The sequence below is a fragment of the Gopherus flavomarginatus genome, chromosome 8 (genome assembly GCF_025201925.1).
Source record: "Gopherus flavomarginatus isolate rGopFla2 chromosome 8, rGopFla2.mat.asm, whole genome shotgun sequence".
Lineage (NCBI taxonomy): Eukaryota > Metazoa > Chordata > Testudines > Testudinidae > Gopherus > Gopherus flavomarginatus.
The window spans coordinates 28,366,714-28,386,734 of NC_066624.1; the positions used below are offsets into that span (position 1 = coordinate 28,366,714).

Here is a 20,021-nt window from a genome sequence, read left to right on the forward strand (position 1 = left end):
GCTTTTTAAAGGAAATCCAGTTTTTAACTTGGACTCTCCATAAGAGAGTATTGTTTAGTCTTCAAATCTATCTTAATAATAGTTTTACTCCAAGCCTTGTAGGAAAAGCTTATAATAATTGAAGGATATTATTAAATGATGATGGGGGTATGATACATAACATATATTAGAGAATATTTTATGCTACTATATCGGAACATTTTGGTGACTATTTAATATTTTGAAAGCAATGAAATTAACTAAAACACAAATGTCCAGTGCCATGTGTAAAAGGTACAAATGAATACATTGAGTCTAGTGGTGATCTCACTGGCATTGTGTAACGCCACTGATTTTAATGGAGTTATACTTGACTTACACTAGTATAAGTGGAATCGGTAGTAGAGTCATTAGATCATGATAGTAAACAAGCCTGAGAAAATCCCTTAACTCCCTCCAGATAATGCCACTGTTTTTCTGGAGGTTTCACATTTACAAATAAAGCTTTTATTTCAAAGCCAGCTATTGAAAAATGTAAAAGGCAGCAACAAAGCAAGGGTTAGGTGAAGCATTTTATTGACATCAATCAGCAAACCATATAAAAGAGTCAGATCCAGTAAATCAGACCTAGAATAAGAAAGCAGTCAAATAACAAAAATAGTCTCATCAAAACTATGATTTTGATGAACCCTTTGCCCCAGTGTGACAATAGAAATTCGGAGTTACTGCATAGAGTAGGGTCTTAGGCTTACGAGCAGGCCAAGGTTGAAGCCAGTTCTTTAACCCTACTGCCTACTTAGGTTTAAAAGTAAGAATGCCATAGCAGGCCCTTTCTTTGCCTGAGGGTTGTGAGCAGCATTTCCAGTTCCCAGGCTACAATGCAGCAAAAATGGTTCACCACTTCCAAAAATTAAGATAATGCTGAAATACAATGGAGCATCAGCCACCTCTCCCAGCAATGGCAGGTATCCCTTCCAACCTACACCCAGATGTATCAATATACAATTATCCCATTGGTTTTAATGGAAATTGTGTGTATTCATCGCTCCAGGCAATGAGAATATACAGTAGTCCCCAAATTTTATGAACTGCACATTTATGAAGCTCCTTTTAATCTGCAATGCTTTGTGGCCCCTGGTTTAAGAGGTCACTCTTCATTAAAACATCCAGGTCTTGGTTCAGGAAAGCACTTAAGTAGGTACTTAAGTCCCAGCATGTGCTTAAGTTCTGCCCTGAATAGGTTTGCTTACATGAACTGGAGCCGAAGTGCTGTCAGATTGTAATTTGAATATTAGAATTTCCTTTATGCTTTAACTGATTTAATATACTCTTGAACATCTTATTTGAATTAGTTGCACTTAATATATGAATTTACATAACTGGACTGGACATTGTCATATATGGATGTTATGTTACAGCTCACGTTTTACCAAGATTTTAGCTGAACTCCTAGAAGTTTAGTTCATAAGACAGACTCTTGGGGACCAGTCCTGCAAACCAATGTGAGTAATTTATTCCCAAAAGTTGTGCCGTGAAAGTCTGCTCACCCTATTGAAGTCTATGGCTAAGCGTACCAGTAAGGATTTGCAGGAGTGGAGCTTTATCTTAAAGCAAAATAATATGAAATAATCTATCCCAAACTGCTCAACTGAGAAGAGGAACAAAACATAACAGTGATATCACTGATGCCATAATTTAATACTGTATAGCAATAATAAAAATGATTAAAATAGTCAATACAATGACTATGGGTAGGATATACATAATATGTTCAAGTAACACCAGTTTTTAACCTCAATACAACATTGCAAAATGTAATTAACTAAACAAAAATGTAGTTACAATATTTGATCACCTCTCTTGATAATAGCTTTCCCCCTGTAACATTCCAAGGACAGTCCATACTCTCATTCCTGAAGATAGAATAAGATACAAAATAGATGCTCAGAAGTCATGTGATGATCATGTTGTATGAACATAAATAGATGAGAGGAAAGGCAAATAAATAAGTATATGGAATGGAAAAGTCAAGAACACTCCGTGGAGCATACAAGGAAAGGGTGACGAATATAGTCTTTTAGTTTGCCAGTATGCTAAATCATTTTGCTGTGTTCAGATACTGTGGGTGCTGGGTGCATAATAGACAGGTAGATAGATACAGTCAATAGACATACAGCCTCTGTTACATTTAACATAAACATGTTCTGTTGGAGAAGCAATTCTTTATCAGTTTTTGATAAAGTGCTATTATCATGCAATTGATTCCACCAGTGTGCCATGAAATCATTTTTGGGCCAAATCCTCCTGGCCTTATCCTGTACAGATAGTCTCACTGAAGTTACTGAGTAAGGCTAACAGGATTTCGCTCATTATGTCACTAAGATTTGCATTTGATGCCATGTTTTTACCTCAAGTCTAGACCACAGATGTCTAGAGCATTTGCTGGTAGGGTGCCACTTGAAATATCTTATTTCTTCTCAGACCATCTTACTTATTCACTCGCTCATTTACTATTCCTAACACCATCAATTTACTAGGGGGCAGGGTCTTAGAGGTGCTCTTCAGAATTACTACTCCCATTGATGGCACTGTGAGTTTCAAGCATTCAGCCTTCGTGGGGTGGTCATGGCAAGAGCAGGAGTGGTGAGCTGGGAGCATCCAGCACCTTGCCTGGTCATGGGCCAGCAACATAGTTCCAAGGAACTGTGCTAACCACAGCAACTTAAGCAGCACTTAAGCTATTCTGTGATATATCACGGGTTGTTTTGGCCCGTGGTCATGTGGAGGATTGGAGAAAGCATGAGTCTGGCACAATTTAGGATTAAATTAGTAGTTTTAGAATGCAATAATCAGCTATCAGAAATTTTACATCATTCGAAACGAGATTGGGTTATTGATGCTGAACTGGGTAATGAGACATCAGAGTAACTGAAATGGGTCATACAGTCCTTCCTTTCTGGTGAAGGTCTGAAAACCCTTGGAGAAAACAGAAATTCTGCAAGCACTATGCTGAAAAAAATCAAAATGTCTAATTTTTCCATTCAACCAAGTTGTATGAGTCCAGGTCAGCTTCTGACAGCAGTACATGATGATGGAGCAAGCTGACCTTCTCTGGCACAGACATGATTTCCTCCAGCAAATTAACCTTTTTCTCATCTACAGAGAGAACAACAGAAACAAAACAAAACAAAACAAAAAACACCCGTAAATCAACTAGCAAACCTGTTATTTTAGAAAAGATTGAATTCTTCCAATATATCCTTACATCATTCATATAGACAGAAAAACAATTACAAGCAAATCAGATTCCTTCTTTAATTGATTATGTTCACAAGTCCTCTCTCAAGAAGAAAACTTGCTCTGGAATCAGCCAATATTCTGATGCCTGGTAAAAGCAACAACATACCCACCTACTGATTTTCTTTCCTCCAAGCCATCACTATAATATTTGGAAAATGTAAATCTTTGCAATTGCTTCAACCCAAAATAAGACTTTCAGATATGGAGTTTTTAGGTTCTCACAGTAAAAAGACCAGTTTAGCTTTAGTAGGAGAAAAGCAAATACAACATATTAATGTTTGTGCTGTTTAAAAAGATCAGTGTAGCTTCCTCAAAGGGGAAGAGAGAGAGAGAGAGCCTACCTAGCACCATGCAATATGGGTCATCATGTCAAGAAACAAGTCCACAGAAATGTCAAAGAACATTTGAATTTCCATTTCCCAAGTAGTCAATCTTTCCCTGGGCTGGGAAGAGGAGCTAGGAGAAGGAAGAAAGAAAGCAGCAGGTTACAATTAAAAAACATCTTGTAACCTCAGTGGTCAATGTTGGCAGTGTTCCAATAGTTAGCATAGAGGTTTAACATAAGCAGGGCTAGAGGAAAGAGTCTATTTCATGCCTAAAATTGACTTGAAACCTGGCAGAACCTAGCGCTAAGTAAGGCAAAATGAAATGACAGAACTGACATGCCTGAAGTTGATGCAGCAACCCACTTGCTCAATTTAAAATACTAGATTGGTCCACAGTTTCAGTCTTTTACTCATGGATCCTAATCTTAGTCTAATTCACTACATATTCTTCTCCACTAGCCAGCTATTAATTTCCTGAGATGAAAAATGTTCCAACATCAAGCACCAAACCTCATAGAAAAATACCTTCCAGTGACACCTGGGATCTTCTCACAAGTACTCTGACATAAAAAGCTTTGAGGCTGAACATAACCAGAACTACTTTCACTTCTTTCTTACAGGGTTTCCTGCTTTTTTATGCAGACTCTAGCCTGTCATTATGACCTACAGAATGCAGTGCTAGAATGGCTTTCAGATTAATTGCACTGCTTCCAGCATGTAGAACGTTGCAGTTCCACTGTATGCCTCATAGCAGGAGCTGCTGCGTCTTGGTAACTGTCACGTATTATAAGGGGGAAAAGGTTGAAGTCAGACTCTTTTCTTATCATCAGAACTGATTTGAATGTAAAATAAAAGTTATATTCAAATGTATATTTATTTAAGAGCTGTTTCTTTGTAAAATGGTTCACATTCACAGACCTCTGTGCTTCAGATGCTGTGGAAATGTGTAGCTCTTGATTTCACACTTAACTAGCCTAGTCATCAGGAAATTGGCTTGGTGAAACCCTTTTTCATGCTGATCTTTGGACTGGGAATATGGAGAGGTGGCTTGGCATCAAGCCTGTTTTTAAGCTCTAAGAGATTTTGCTTACAACATTTTAAATAAAGAAAAAAATCATCAATTTCCACATTGCCCCTGATTATGGAGGAGGTCTGCCACAGGGTGGGGCTAAACAAATAGTCATCAAACATGTCACGACTTGCTTTGCTGGCTACATGATCTGCATGTTCAGCAACAGCTTAAAAGGGTCAACATGAAGCTGTGGAAACTTGGTATTTGTTTTTCCAAATTATGTGATTTACTTTCCCCCCCTTACCTAATGCTTCTTCTATCTCCATCCCACTCCATTGGCTCGGCTACCTCCCTATTCTCTCAATGCATCCGGCTTCCTGGAGTCCAGTGTCCCCTTCATAATGTTTTGCTAACTGCTCTCTGATCCTCTCCTCCATGTAAACTGCCTCTTATAGGCAGGTGGGGGAGCCGGTGGGCTGTCAAAGGCATTAACACGAAGTCTCCACCATTCTTCTGCTCCTAGTGGGCCAAACACAGCGCCTGATTCACCAGTCCATTATTCCAGTTCTCACTGCTGTAATGCCAGTGAATGCACTGATTACTCAAGCCAACTGTTGTTGATAAGAAAAAACCACTTGTGCTTTTGCTGATTTAACATGACTAGATTGCACGTGTGCAGTGTCAAGATCTAAGGAGAATGAGTTAAAAATGAGTTTGTCCATGATTGACAAATGGCAACAAAGTAGCAAAAAAGGTGTTATTATTGTAGTACTTATTGAAAGACAATAAACTGGTCCTATCGTCTGCCATTTAGAAAGAAGCTCCAGAATTTCTTTATACAGTTGTGGGGCAAGTCAGGTTTTGGTTCTGCTGAATCAGACTATCAGGCTGTTACTTCTCCTAAATCCTCTTTACATTTCTTCTAGATAGACTGATAAAGCAATTATCAATGCACATCTCTTATTGGTTGTCATTGCATTTGCCTCCCACATGAGCAACTTCCAAGGTTTTAAGCTGTAGCCACTTTGTCTCTTCCCCACCCCCTACCCCCGTTTAGGGTTTTTTATAAAAGTCAGTCTGTTAAATAATATTCTGCTCAAAATAAAAGCCAAACTGCAGAAGACAGCTCTCTCTACTGGCATTTGTAAAACTGTTATATTTCTAGGGGGTTGTGATATTCCCATACTGCAAGTCCTCACACTGTACACCTGACTCTGCTAACACTCCCATTGATCCTATGGTGCTTGATATTAAATGCTTCTCACTGATCCAATGGGATTTTGCCTGAGTCAGGAGTGCAGGACTGAGTCTGTAAAGAAAGGTGTATTTAAAATGATCAGCACTCTTTTTTCTCCCTTCACTGTCAGCGGCCTTTTCTTATTTCACTGATAATCACTGGGATGTCTAAAATTCTGCATCGTATAATGATTGCATTGTCTTCCCATCTCACTTTGGGCTAGTTGCATGCATAAAGCGATGGAAGGGTAAATTCAGGGTAGTGCCACATTCCTAGTGGTCCTAATAGTTGACAAAGTGCTGTCCCCCCAAATTTTCAGTGGTGACTCATAAATGTGGGGGCTTATTTTCCAAAATTTCAGTGCATGCACCTTTGAAAATCAGCCCCCTTTAGCATGTCTCACACTGGACATCCAAACACTGAGGCACCTAAAATCACTAGTCACCTTTGAAAATCTTGGTCATGAAGTTTATTTTATAAAATGTACATGACTGCGGTGGAACAGGTGCCAACACAAACACCCCTCGGGGCCATTTGATTGTAAGGTCATTGGAGCCGGGACCATGCTTTTGTTCTGTACCGTGCCTAGCACGACTGGGGCCTGGTCCAGGTCTGAATCTCCTTAGCACCACTTCACTACAAATAATGAACAAAATAATAATAGAGTTGTCCTACTACAGTCCACAACCTTATGGAGAAGCTTCCAGTCGCTTTGGGGCAACTAGGACCTTTAGGAAATATACGTACTTAAATTTGGAAATTTTTAATACCAGTCAAATTAATAATGCAGATACAACCATATTTATTTCCTTCAGTTTATAATGACTAATTTTGATTTACTGGAAATGAAAATAACTTTACCCACTATGATCTGCTCAGTCTTTTCATAAAACTTACCCTCAGAGATTGTTTTCATTTACTATTTAATCTTTTTTTCCAATTATAGCGTTCGTGCTATTGTTTAGAGGAACTTATACACAGGGATATATAGAGTGCCTCTCCAATTTTCTCTCAGCCTGTGCTTTGAATTGCCTGTTCTTATCTTCTAATTAAAATGACACATGGTGGTCTGGATTGGAAATCCTATTGAATTAAATGACACAAGGTGGTCTGGATTGAAATAGTACAAGAGTGCAGCCAAAACTGGAAATATTTGAACAGTGTCAAGTTACTGATTTCAGATCATAGCGTACTTTGGCTAAGCTGGCTGTTGAACTAATGACCAGAAGATACATAGTGAATAGTCACCAGTGAGAGTGCTAATTCCTCCCATGGAGAAAGTGTAAGTATATCATGTCACACTTTTAGTCTGTAGTTTGGCAAAGATCCCAACTATTTTTTAAAAATATAAATCCCTTCCACTGTACAATTATGAAAGAAGTGAAAGAGAAAGTATGTTTGGTGCTATAAAGCTTTAATACACAATATTATAGAATCATAGGACTGGAAGGGACCTCGAGAGTTTATCTAGTCCAGGCCCCTGAACTCATGGCAGGACTAAATATTATCTAGACTATCCCTGACAGGTGTTTGTCTAACATGTTCTTAAAAGTCTCCAGCGATGGCGATTCCACAACCTCTCTAGGCAATTTATTCCAGTGCTTAACCATCCTGACACTCAGGAAGTTTTTCCTAATGTCCAACCTAAACCTCCCTTGCTGTAATAAGCCCATTGATTCTTGTCCAATCCTCAGAGCTTAAGAAGAACAATTTTTCTCCCTCCCCCTTGTAATAACCTTTTATGTACTTGAAAAGTGTTATGTTCCCTTTCAGTCTTCTCTTTTCCAGACTAAACAAACCCATTTTTTTCAATCTTACCTCAGAGGTCATGTTTTCTAATATTTTTTGTTGCTCTTCTCTGGACCTTCTCCAATTTGTCCATATCTTTCATGAAATGTGGCACCCAGAACTGGACACAATACTCCAGCTGAGGTCTAATCAGCGCATAGTAGAGCCAAAGAATTACTTCTCATGTCCTACTTACAACACTCCTGCTAATCCATCCCAGAATGATGTTCGCTTTTTTTGCAACAGTGCTACACTGTTGACTCATATTTAGCTTTTGATCCACTATGACCCCCAGATCCTTTCCCGCAGTACTCCTTCCTAGGCAATCATTTCCCATTTTGTATTTGTGCAACTGATGCTTCCTTCTCAAATGGAGTAGTTTTCATTTGTCCTTACTGAATCATAAATAAATCATAGATCATAAATAAGAGCTTATCAAGTAAATAAAAGACACATGAAGTGAGTATTCACCCACAAAAGCTTATGCTCCAATACGTCTGTTACTCTATAAGGTGCCACAGGACTCTTCGTCGCTTTTTGCAGTTCTGTTTGTGCACTTCTTGGGAGACACTGGAGGAAACAAGTTATTCAGTTCAAACTACAACATGAACATTGACTCGGATTGGAGCTGGAATGAACATTTGCAATTAGATAGTTTTTTTTAAATGAAAAATGTCTTTGCAACTGAAGGAAAAACTGAACAATGTTCATTTTGGTTGATTTTTTTTCCCCATTTTCTGATTAAACAAAAACCAAAAATTGTTCAGGCTTTTGTTTGGTTGGTTTTGGGTTTTTGTCTCTCGGTATGCCTACACCTCAGCGTAAGCCTGAACTAGGGCCTAGACTCCCATCTAACCCCCTTTGCATCTATACTGCAATTGCACTAACCCATGGCTCAGACACAAGGTCCCAGGGCTCTACAGGGCTGGAGGGTCCAAGGTCGAGTTAAACCGTGACACAGGGTCTGACCTCTATTGCTTTGCAGTGTAGATGCAGCCGTTTGACATGGGTTCCGGGAGTCAGACAGAATTATCCCACGGCTTCCTTAGTGCTCTCTATCCCAGCAATCTGCAATCCAGTGTATTGAAAAAGGAAGACATCCCACCTTTGTGAACAGCAGCAGCTCAGGTCAGTTTTACTCTATTATCTTCTGATCACTAATCTGCAAGTGCACTATCAAAGAGCCTCCCGTGTTTGCAACGGAGAGCGAACCATGAGCTGCTTCCTGGTCACAGGAGCATGGCCAGATTTTGGTGAATTTCTGGTGTAAGGCCAGTAAAACTCTGAACTTCAGCAAAAGCACCAGGAATGACCTTAGATACCAGGAGATAGCCAAAAGCTGACAGCTCTGGAGAGGGAGGAATAGCTCAGTGGTTTGAGCATTAGTATGCTAAACCCAGGGTTGTGAGTTCTGTCTTTGAAGGGGTCATTTAGGGATCTGGGGCAAAAATCTGTCTGGGGATTGGTCCTGCTTTGAGTAAGGGGTTGGATTAGATGACCTCCTGAGGTCCATTCCAACCCTGATATTCTATGATTTCCTGCCAGGTGATCAAAGTGAAGGAAAAGTATTAAAAGACTGAAAGTACCAAAGACAAGAACTGCACTTTGGGCAATTTGCCAATGACATACCAAATCTATGATGGCTTTGTGCTGGGCACTGGTCAGAGGCAACTGTGCTTTGTGATGACCTAATGAGCTGGGATGGAGCGCCTGAATCCAGCATGGGAGTGACTCTTTTAATGAAACCAGTGCCAGAGTAGGCTGTGGATCAGGATCAACAACAAAGTCTTGGTCCTTGCTCAGAAGAGCTGTCTGATTTCACACACTCACATCCCCACCTCTGAGGAACAACTCACTGCCAAGCCTGCAGAGAACCTGGTGGAGACAGAAGCTGCCCCAGAGCCCAGTAAGTGTATTATTACAGTAATGAGAAGGATTTCTGCTGTCAGAAGCAATGCAAAAATGGTACGCCCCAGCTACCAACATTTGGCTATTAATGGATTGTACAACCATACCTAGGTGTCCCCATGTCCACCAAGTGGAGTTCAGAATGGGAGCTTGGAAATTCAAACATTCATAAATAGCTGTACAGGTTATTTTCACTGTTCAGCCACAGAGGTTTGCTACAGTCATACTTGTTTTCCTGTCAGTAATTAGAAATTTGCCACTCTGTAATCACTCCCACTGGGTCTATGCCACCACCTGTAAACAATGAACTGAGTGTGTGTATTTGGGAAACAGTCTTCTCTTTCCAAATCCAGTCCATGTCAGTTAGATGTGATCCATGCCAGAGTGGAGTACAGATTTCATCATGTTTGCATGCAGCAATAACGAGAAGCCATGTGTGAGCTAAAACAGTGTCATGTTAATTCCCTCCTGGATTCTGACCCAATGCTGGCTATTGATAGCTGCAAACTTTTCTTGAAGCAGGAACTCCAGATAGTCAGTCACATTGCAGGGAAGGTTGTATTTTCCAGATCCCCCTGGGATAGCTGACTAGTCCACTCCACTTGCAAATGTTCTGTTCGGGCACTATTTGTTTGAATACTTCAGCTGCATACAGTGCAGGTTTCCGTCCAGGAGCTTGGAATAACATCTCTCTCTGCCAATAGGGCAGCACAGCAACCGTTATGGCTTCCAAAATTCGAAAGGCCTGAAATGGTAGAAAAAGTCTTTTGCAGCAAGGTCACTAAACATGCCCCTTCCATATGGCAATTAGTTATGATTTTTTTATGAGACCAAATAAAGGTTATAATTTGAAACTTACCATTGTCTCTGCACTACTGTAGCTGCGATTAACAAGGTTCTATCCAGAGACAATACGAGGACTGAAGCAGTGTATAGGTTCATTTTAGAACTGTTGCATTTTATGTTCTTGAGATGCCACAATAATTAATTCTGTGCTCCTTCACTGAGCTACTTTAAACAATAACCCTCTGTTTCTTGTCCTGTTTCAGGACCCTTAACCTCTACTGCCTACTATTCTTCAGGAACTTGATCCTGGCCCAACGTACTTCATGGATTGTTTCAAAGGAAAGTGTTTCTGTGATGAAGTTACAGTCAATGTTCTTGAGAGGGCAGAGGCAGTACCAGAAGAAGGCTGGGACAAAGGCAAGCTGACAGCAGGAGGAAAGCCTGTGGCTCGCCACAGGGCTTGAGGGAGGGAGCTGGCACTTGCAAAGCAGATCCTGGAACAGGACAGCAGCCAAGGTAGGGGGACAGAGCCCAACAGAGAGAACTGTTCAGCAACTCCTGTCTATAATGGCTGCCAGAGCACTGCTGCCTGCTGCCGTTCCCTACACCATAGCATGATACCCCAGCAATGTACCCTCAGCCCAGCAGTAGCCTAGACATCTCCAGGTCAGGGCAGCCCATGCATTCAGGACTCATGAGTGACTGGGCAGGGTATCTAAACATGGTGCATCCTTCCTTCTTCCACTCTTCTTGGTACCCTCCATTGCCAAGCAAGGGGTAGATGTCTAAAGAAGGGAAAGGAGAACATGGAGCCAGGGGAAATGTAGCAGGGCGATTGTGGGGGGTGTTAATTTCCTGCCTTTTCTTTTTGAGTGTGTGTTTTTTTAATGGTAGCTGGCCTGGACAAGACAGTGGGAGTGGTTTACTGTTTTAAGATATATTTACAAATAAAGCATGTCATGTTTCCAAGACAGTTTATTGCTATCACTGAATCACATTGTACAATCACGATTCAAGATACTAACAGTAAAAACATGTTTGGGAGCAATTAGGCATTAGTGAGCAAACTGTATTCATCTATTTAGTTAGATATGGCAATTCACATGTCAATAAATTCCATCTGCACAGCCATTTTGCCCCCCGACCAAATTCTTTATTCATCATGTCATTCACACTTACATTGCAGGGCAATCAAGACCACCTCCTCCCAAGCACGGCCCCTCCTACCCCCCAAATAAATGAGCCTTTTTTTCACCATGCGCATTCATACAGGTGCTATTCTCCCTCTTCCATTGGGGAAGTGTGAGAACATAAGGCATCCCTGACGTCTGCTGCCTGGGTGCAGCCAGCTCCTGCAGTGGTGGCAGCATTTTCTAGCTGAGGGTACCAATCCAGCGTTCTTTCGCTGTCAGGTCCATTCAGGGGGAAATGGCTCACCTCTGGGCTTCACAAAGGTTGTGAAGAGCACAGCAAGCAAAGCAATGCGGACAGCTTTAATGGCACTGGCATCCAGATGGGTTTGTAGACACTTCCAACGTGATTTTAATCTGCCAAAAGCACATTCAACAGCCATGCTACACCTTCTGAGAGTGTAAATTAAACCTTTCTTTGCCAGGGCTTCTGAAATCAGGGTATGGTTTTATGAGCAAAAGCAACAGGAGGTACATGGGGTTCCCCAAAATAACAGTGGGGAAAGTAACATCATTTATGTCAATGTCATTTGGGGGAAATAATGTCTCAGCCTATCTATGAATGTAGACTCCCAAATGGCAGAAAACTCTGGCATCGTGAACTTGTCCTGTACAGCCCGCATTGACATTCATAAATCTGCCTCTGTGGTCCACTAATACATGCATAACAATAGAGTAGTACTCTTTGCAGTTTATGTACTCAGATGCTCCTTGAGGAGGGCAAACTATGGCCACATGAGTCCCGTCAATAGCCCTGCCACAGTTAGGATACTGCATTCTCTCAAAGCCAGCAATTACCTCAGGGATATCTTTAATGCCTGCCATGTTGGGGTAAGCCACACACCTCATTGCCTCAGAAACCTCCACCAACACTTTACCCACAGTCGACTTTCTCTGCAGAAAAATGAAAGGGTGGAGGAGTGGAAAATAAGGAGAGAAAGGGGGCAAAAAAATCCAAAACCTGGAATCCAAAATATTTTTGAGTTTCTATTTCTGAAAAAAATCTACAGATTTTTTTTTCTAACCATAAAAAATCTTCTTTTTGTTTGAAAATGTTCAGTGAAAATATATAGCATTTTTAGTAGTTATATTTTCAATATATGTGCTCAGAGATTACAAACAATACATTAATGTCATTGTTCCATAGAGAGTAAAAATAATGTTGAATGAAAATAAAACTCAGGAAGCCAGGTAAAACCATGAAATTAATAAGGAGGTCACTCAAGGGAGTTTTTCTGATGTCTCTCTCTCTGTAAAATAATGCAAGAACCATAAGAGAAAAAAAAAGAACAAGACCAATATACATACAGGAAGTCTTAAAATTGTAAATGTAGCTGAAATATCCTGATAATGGATGACAAATAGTGTGGGAGGAAGCAAATTTGAAGGTGATAGACTGTTTAAGAATTTGTAAAGGATTCAGACACAAGAAAATAATATTATACATGTAAAGGAAAGCCTGCAAATCCCTAAGCACCTGTTTCATGAGCTGCATGCTGGGTAACAAATAGGTGAGGACACCATGATTCTAAAGCTAAAATGGTTCTATAGTAAGAGAAGTGTTTTCAGAGATGCCACAACAGCAGCTAGCATTCCTGTCATGTACACACAGACTAACTTCCTGGTGCCCCTTCCAAATTATTCTTTCCTGCAATCTGTCCAACGTGCAAGGAGGAATGGAGTGTTTCTGCACAGGATCTCTGATGCTTTAGAACTGCAGACAGCTTTACCTCTTCTTTGAACAACTAAGGCTGTAACAAAGTTAGTAAAGGAGGAAAATAGCACAATGAAGAGACAGTAAAGAAATCAAAAGAGCTTGAAGGGAAAAATCCACAAGCTACTACTAGTAAACTATCTTAACTTCCTAAACATAGGCCTCATCCCAGCAAAGCACTTAACGAAATGATTCATAGACTATTCATGTGTTTGAAGTTAAGCACATGGTTAAGTGCTTTGTTGGGCCAGGGTCATAATGGGACTAAAACTGGGAAGAAAAAAATGAGCAACAAATTTGTGGCCTTTGCATATGACTTACAGAGTGAGTAATTCTAGATTTAGATTTATGTAACAATTGTGCTATAATTAGTGATGCAGAAGTGGGGGGAGAACCATCTAAACAACTAGGACTGTAATCTAGTTAAGAATTTCATTGGGATTAATGTTCAACTAAGAAACTGAGAAAACAAGAAGATTGGATTTCAGCAGAGCAAAATTTGGAAGACTGCAGGAAGTGCAGGGTGATATTGAACAGGATAAAGCAGTGGAAGGAAAGGACACAAAGGGGAAATAGAAAGTGTTCAAAGATAAATTAATGTATGCCCAAGGGTTATGCAAGCCATCTAGCAATAATTGCACAAGGAATTTTTTTTTAAAGGGGGCCAGTGTGAAGGAACAGAGAAATGTAAGAGTAATCAAGGGTGAGAAAGTGGCAGACATGGGTTATAAAACATCAAATGCAGAGCAGGATAGGAATGATTGCATAATGAAGTTAAGAGAGCATAAAAAAGTGATAAGAAAAGCAAAGGCAGAGAATGAAAGGAAACTTTTAGAAGAGGATAAAATGAAATTATAACAGATTTTTCAGGTGCTGTACATAAACAACATGAGGCCAGCAAAGCAGATCATAGGACTTCCTGGAGAAAGGAAAAGTGATTTATTAGCTGAAGAATTATAAACTGCTGAGAGACTGAATTATTTATTTATTGGTGTTCAAAAAGATGGGAAGACAGATAACAGAATCACACCTCCCTAGGGAGAAAGAAGACATATAGGAGGTATCATGACAAGGCCTAACAATGTGATGTACTGTCGAGGTTTTTTCCCCACTTTGAACTTTAGGGTACAAAAAGTGGGGACCTGCATGAACACTTTTAAGCTTAATTACTAGCTTAAATTTGGTATGCTGCCACCAGCCAAAATTTAGTGCCTGGCACACTTTCTGTTCCCCCAAAACCTTCCCTGGGGAACCCAGACCCAAACCCCTTGGGTCTTAAAACAAGGAGAAATTAACCATCCCCCTCCTTTTCCCCCCAGACTTTCCCCTCTCTGGGTTGCCTTGAGAGGCTCCACACTGATCCAAACTCCTTGGATCTTAAAACAAGGAGGAATTAACCATCCCCCTCCTTTTCCCCCCAGACTTTCCCCTCTCTGGGTTGCCTTGAGAGGCTCCACACCGATCCAAACTCCTTGGATCTTAAAACAAGGAGGAATTAACCATCCCCCTCCTTTTCCCCCCAGACTTTCCCCTCTCTGGGTTGCCTTGAGAGGCTCCACACCAATCCAAACTCCTTGGATCTTAAAACAAGGAGGAATTAACTACCCCCCTCCTTTCCCCCCACCAATCCCTGGTGAGTTCAGACTCAATCCCTTGGATTTTAAAACAAGGAAAAATCAATCAGGTTCTTAAAAAGAAAGCTTTTAATTAAAGAAAGAAAAAAAAGTAAAAGTTATCTCTGTAAAATCAGGATGGAAAATGCTTTATAGGGTATTCAGATTCATATAGACCAGAGGGACTCCCCCACAGCCTTAGATTCAAAGTTACAGCAAACAGAGGTAAAAATCCTTCCAGCAAAAAGACACATTTACAAGTTAAGAAAACAAACATAAGACTAATCTGCCTTGCCTGGCTATTACTTACAATTTTGAAACATGAAAGACTGATTCAGAAAGATTGGGAAAACCTGGGTGTACGTCTGGTCCCTCTTAGCCCCAAGAGCAAACAACGAACAACACAAAAAGCACAAACAAAGACTTCCCTCCACCAAGATTTGAAAGTATCTTGTCCCCCTATTGGTCCTCTGGTCAGGTGTCAGCCAGGTTTACTGAGCTTCTTAACCCTTTACAGATAAAAGAGGCATTAACCCTTAACTATCTGTTTATGACATGTACTTATTATTATTTATAATTAAACCAGGAATAATTCACCATTTTACAAGGTATTGTACAAACATGTAGGAAGAGACAATCCCTTCTCTAGGAATTTACAATCTAAGGCCTCCATCCTGCAAACTCCTTGGTATAAGTGGACTCCTGTGGCCAAAGAGAACCCCAGTGACTTTGAATGGGACTCTATGCAGGCATAGGAATCTACCTACATGAATTAGATTGCTGCAAGTGATGCTGTGGTGGAATCTTTGGCAAGAGGTAAAGTACCAATGTTGTTAACTTGTGCAATTTGAGTGCAAATTTCACAATATTTGATGTTTCTCTTAAATTCCAAGGTACTGGAATCATGTGAGTACATGAGAATCTCAACTTTCATTTAAAAATTAAGTTGTTAGTCTCCATATTTGCAGAGAAAAGTTTGAAAACACAAACCCTAAAAGATAAAAAAATAAAAAATCTAATGAAAACAACCAAAGATTAAGTTCTAAAAATGATAACGATTTTTTGGTGCATGACTAGCTAGCAATATTGATGATCTGGACAGAGTCTAATGAGAGCTATGTTAAAAACAAACACTAAAGACAACTCAAGAAGCTCCAAATCATAAACTTGATTTTAATGCTAATGAAAAGTGGAATTTGCATTTCGCTCTGCAGTCACTAAAGTTTTTGGTCATCCTGGTCTCGTCTGTAAATGAACTCTAAATTCATGGTTCGGTTTCGTACATCTCCTGCTCACATGAGTTTCACACTTGAGGCAGATGTTCTATTGTTCCAGTAGTCTGTAACTGTCCTAGGAGGGCATGACAGAGATCGTATGTGAGCTTTTAATTTTCTTTCTTCCAGCCACAACCTCTCCTCTCACCCTGAAAGAATTTTTTCAAAGAAGTCTGGCATCTTACTTCAACTCAAACATATCTTGCAGAGCTTTGAAGAAACGTCCTCCCCACAGTTGAGTTAGCTTTGGCTTGCATCATTTCTTTTTGATGAAAGTGAAAGTTTACTCAGAAGTAGAGATGGACCCTGAACTGATGATATCCAGGATCTGAAAAAAACCACAAACTTTGAGGAAGGGTCTGGAATCCAAACAAGGATCCAAACTTCACTGCTGGTGTCTCTCTTTCTCTCTCTGAGTCAAACTTTCTGACTGGGGCCCATTTCTTCTGAGAAGAGGCTAGAACTGAAAACGTACAAAATGAAACTGGACATTTTTGCACAGCACTAGCCAGGAGTATTCAATCAAATTCAATCTTCTTCTGTATTATTGCTGGAATTTTTCCTTGACGAAGGGCCTAACAATGTCATGGCACAATCCTTCAAACATAGACCAAGACAGCAGTTCTGACTGGTCATGTATTGCTTGGTTGTTTTTACTTGCTGAATTTCCCTTGCTGCAGCATCTCCATGGAGCTGTGCATTCAAATCATTGATGGTTACATGATGTTAGGTTACAATTTAGTTCAGCTAGTGTTTAAGGAAGATGAATATAACAATGGTACCGATTCCAATAACTTCCTTTCTTACACCTCAGTATGAAACCTCTTAGGGTAACAAAAAGTCATTCCCAATGCAAAGGAGCACTTCTGTCTTTTCATCTGTGAAACATTGCATGATGTTCTCTCATTTTCTCCCATTTGTTTTCCCCACAGATTTTTGGGTGCTAGATAGCTAGCAAATATGCCAGATTTGTTTGACTGAGGAAGTGTTGGAAGAGAAGAGGGAGAGAAACAAACTGAGCTTGCCATAAGAAAGCGCAACTGTCGCTGAAGTCTATGGACTTGTGCCCGCTCATGCCAACCTGAGTTTGGCTGAGAGAGAGAGAGAAAAGTCAACATTACAGTTTATATGATCCCTTCTCACTAGGAGTGGGTGAACTCATTTTACCTTACTTTGAGCCATCTCCACTACAGTAGTTTGACTCAAGCATTATTGGGTTTATGTTCCATCTTAGAGTCTGTGAGAAAAGGAATGGATCAAAAAGAGAGGAACAACCAAATGGAAAAAAAACATACATGGTACATTCGATACAAGGCACTCATTTGCACCGTTTGGCTATTATGGCAGGGGCTGATGTTCAGCTAGCCTTAATATATAGCACACTTTTCCTTTCAGCTAGGAAAAAAAAAGAGGAGAGGGTGTAATTCAATCGCATTTGAAAGAACATGGAAGATAAGTTACAGGAAAAAGTTTCACAAAATCATGCATCCGACAGAGTATTCACCCACGAAAGTTCATGCTCCAACACGTCTGTTAGTCTATAAGGTGCCACAGGACTCTTCGCTGCTTTTACAAAATTAAGTTTGTGATTAAACCCAAAATATAATTTAAATGATCCACAAATCTTCAAATTCTTCAAAGATCACCTAACCCTTCCTTTCACTGTTCTCTTATGCTACAGAAAGTATTCCCTATTCCTTATGAGAATACACTTGGAGCACCACCAGGCAGTTATTCTCAAGTACACTTCTCTGGCAGTGCAAGGCTGAGATTAGCACAGTTACTAAAAATTATGTTGGTAGCACTGTATCTAGACAATGTAGATATGTCAGTACTAGCAGATCTGGAAATTGAGGATAAGCAATAGATGGTTATGTTAAACTTCCCCTTCTCACTGCTGCCAAATGAAATGAGAGGAAATGTTAAACGTACTATAATTCTCCTCCAACCACCAGCATTGCTACTCCTCTATCGATCCACCATAGAAAACTGAATTCATTTGCATTTCTGTTGACTAACTAACTAAACTCAGTTGTATGTTAGAATTAATGGTAATTTAATATAAATGGGCCAAATTCTGTCTCTGCTTCTACCTGCCTCAGTTTTGTATCTCAAAAACTAAAGAACCGCAGGAAAAAAGATACAGATATTACCATAAAAATCACACTTACAATATCAAAATGATTTTTCTCTTAAATTGGGGATTACATATAATTATTTTTTTATCTTAGGTGCACTTTTATGCTTAACAAACAAACATGACCTGTCTTTTAAGTTTTGTATTTCCTTTCTGCAGCCACTAGAGGGAGAAATTTGTTACTGGAATCTCATAGCTTTAGTCTATTTTTGGAACAGAATCAGAAATATTACTGTTCCATTAAAAATCTTGTCTCCTCTGTAGTAAGCATGAATAACACAATAAAGAGCATCTAAAAACAAAGTGAAATATACTTTTTTTTTTTTTTACAGATAAACTCCAAATAAAATCCTCAAGCCTTGTAAATTTAAACACTATGGTAATTGTTCTTGCTTTGCCTGTATTACAAATCTTGCTATTGTGTCTATCTCATTGCATCCATGGGCTGCAAGTCGAAATAGGAAGAAATCAGTGTGCTGGTTTTCCATCAATATACAAACAAAGGTTGGATTCTAGTAGCTTAAACTAATAATGATGAAAATACCATAAAATTATCTATTAGCACTAAAGGGCATAGGAAATCCACTTTTGACTAAGCAGTGATGTTTTTGTTTAAATAAGTTGGACATTTTAAAATCCTGGATGTACAACCCTCCTTTTATTCCATCAACCACAAGAAAGAGACTTTTATTGGTTAAGGAATTTGCTTGTATTGCTGTACCTTAAATATTTCAAAGAGAAAAATTATCATGAGTTTCTAAAGGTAATAACTGGAGATATACCAATCTCCTAGAACAGGAAGGGACCTTGAAAGGTCATGGAGTCCAGCTCCCTGCCTTCACTAGCAAGACCAATTTTTGCCCCAGATCCCTAAGTGGCCCCCTTGAGGACTGAACTCACAACCCTGGGTTTAGCAAACCAATGCTCAAACCACTGAGCCCTCCCTCTCATGCTGACAAGGCCATTTTGGTATGAAAAACTATTGAGACAAAATTTTCAAACTTGGGTTGCCCAAAGTTAGGCACTTAAATCCACACTTCAATGTCTAAAGAAAAAGAGGCCTGAGAATCAGGGGTGCTGGGTCACCATGACGCCCACTGAAGTGCTCCTTCCAATTAACTGGATTGCTGATGGCTAGCGATGAGCAATTGACCCTGGCTTCATACATTAGATACAGATAAAAGGCCTCCTTATGGGCCATTTTTCCTTGTAAGGAAGGAGAATTTATGAGATCAAGGCCTGGTCTATGTTCCTTCACTTGGATGCACATAATCACTTCCCTCAATCTGTTGGCAGTGCTCCTACTAGCCCAGTATGCCATGCCATTAGCCTTCTTGGCAACAAGGGCACACTGCTGACTCATATCCAGCTTCTCGTCCACTGTAATCCCCAGGTGCTTAGTCAGTCAGTCCCCAGCTTATAGCGGTGCATGGGATTCTTCCTTCCTAAGTGCAGCACTTTGCACTTGTCCCTGTTGAACCTCATCAGATTTCTTTTGTCCCAATCCTCCAATTTGTCTAGATCACTCTGCACCCTATCCCTATCCTCCAGCATATCTACCTCTCTCCCCAGCTTAGTGTCATCTGCGAACTTGCTGAGGGTCCAATTTATCCCATCATCCAGATCGTAAATAAAGATGTTGAACAAAACCAACCACAGGACCGACCCCTAGGCCACTCCGCTTGATACCAGCTGCCAACTAGACATCCCATTGATCACTATCCATTGAGCCCGACAATCTAGCCAGCTTTCTATTG

General features: G+C 40.1%; 1 long non-coding RNA gene across 2 annotated transcripts in view; it reads right to left on the minus strand.

The window, feature by feature from the left end:
- Window positions 1-557: 557 nt before the first annotated feature.
- LOC127056822 (uncharacterized) overlaps window positions 558-20,021 on the minus strand; it is a 118,667-nt gene continuing 99,203 nt past the window's right edge. For both annotated transcript variants that reach the window (XR_007775927.1, XR_007775928.1), the window contains 2 exons: window positions 3,621-3,735; window positions 558-3,135 (listed from right to left, as the gene is read on the minus strand). This is a non-coding gene — a long non-coding RNA (uncharacterized LOC127056822). The remainder of the gene's footprint in view (window positions 3,136-3,620; window positions 3,736-20,021) is intronic.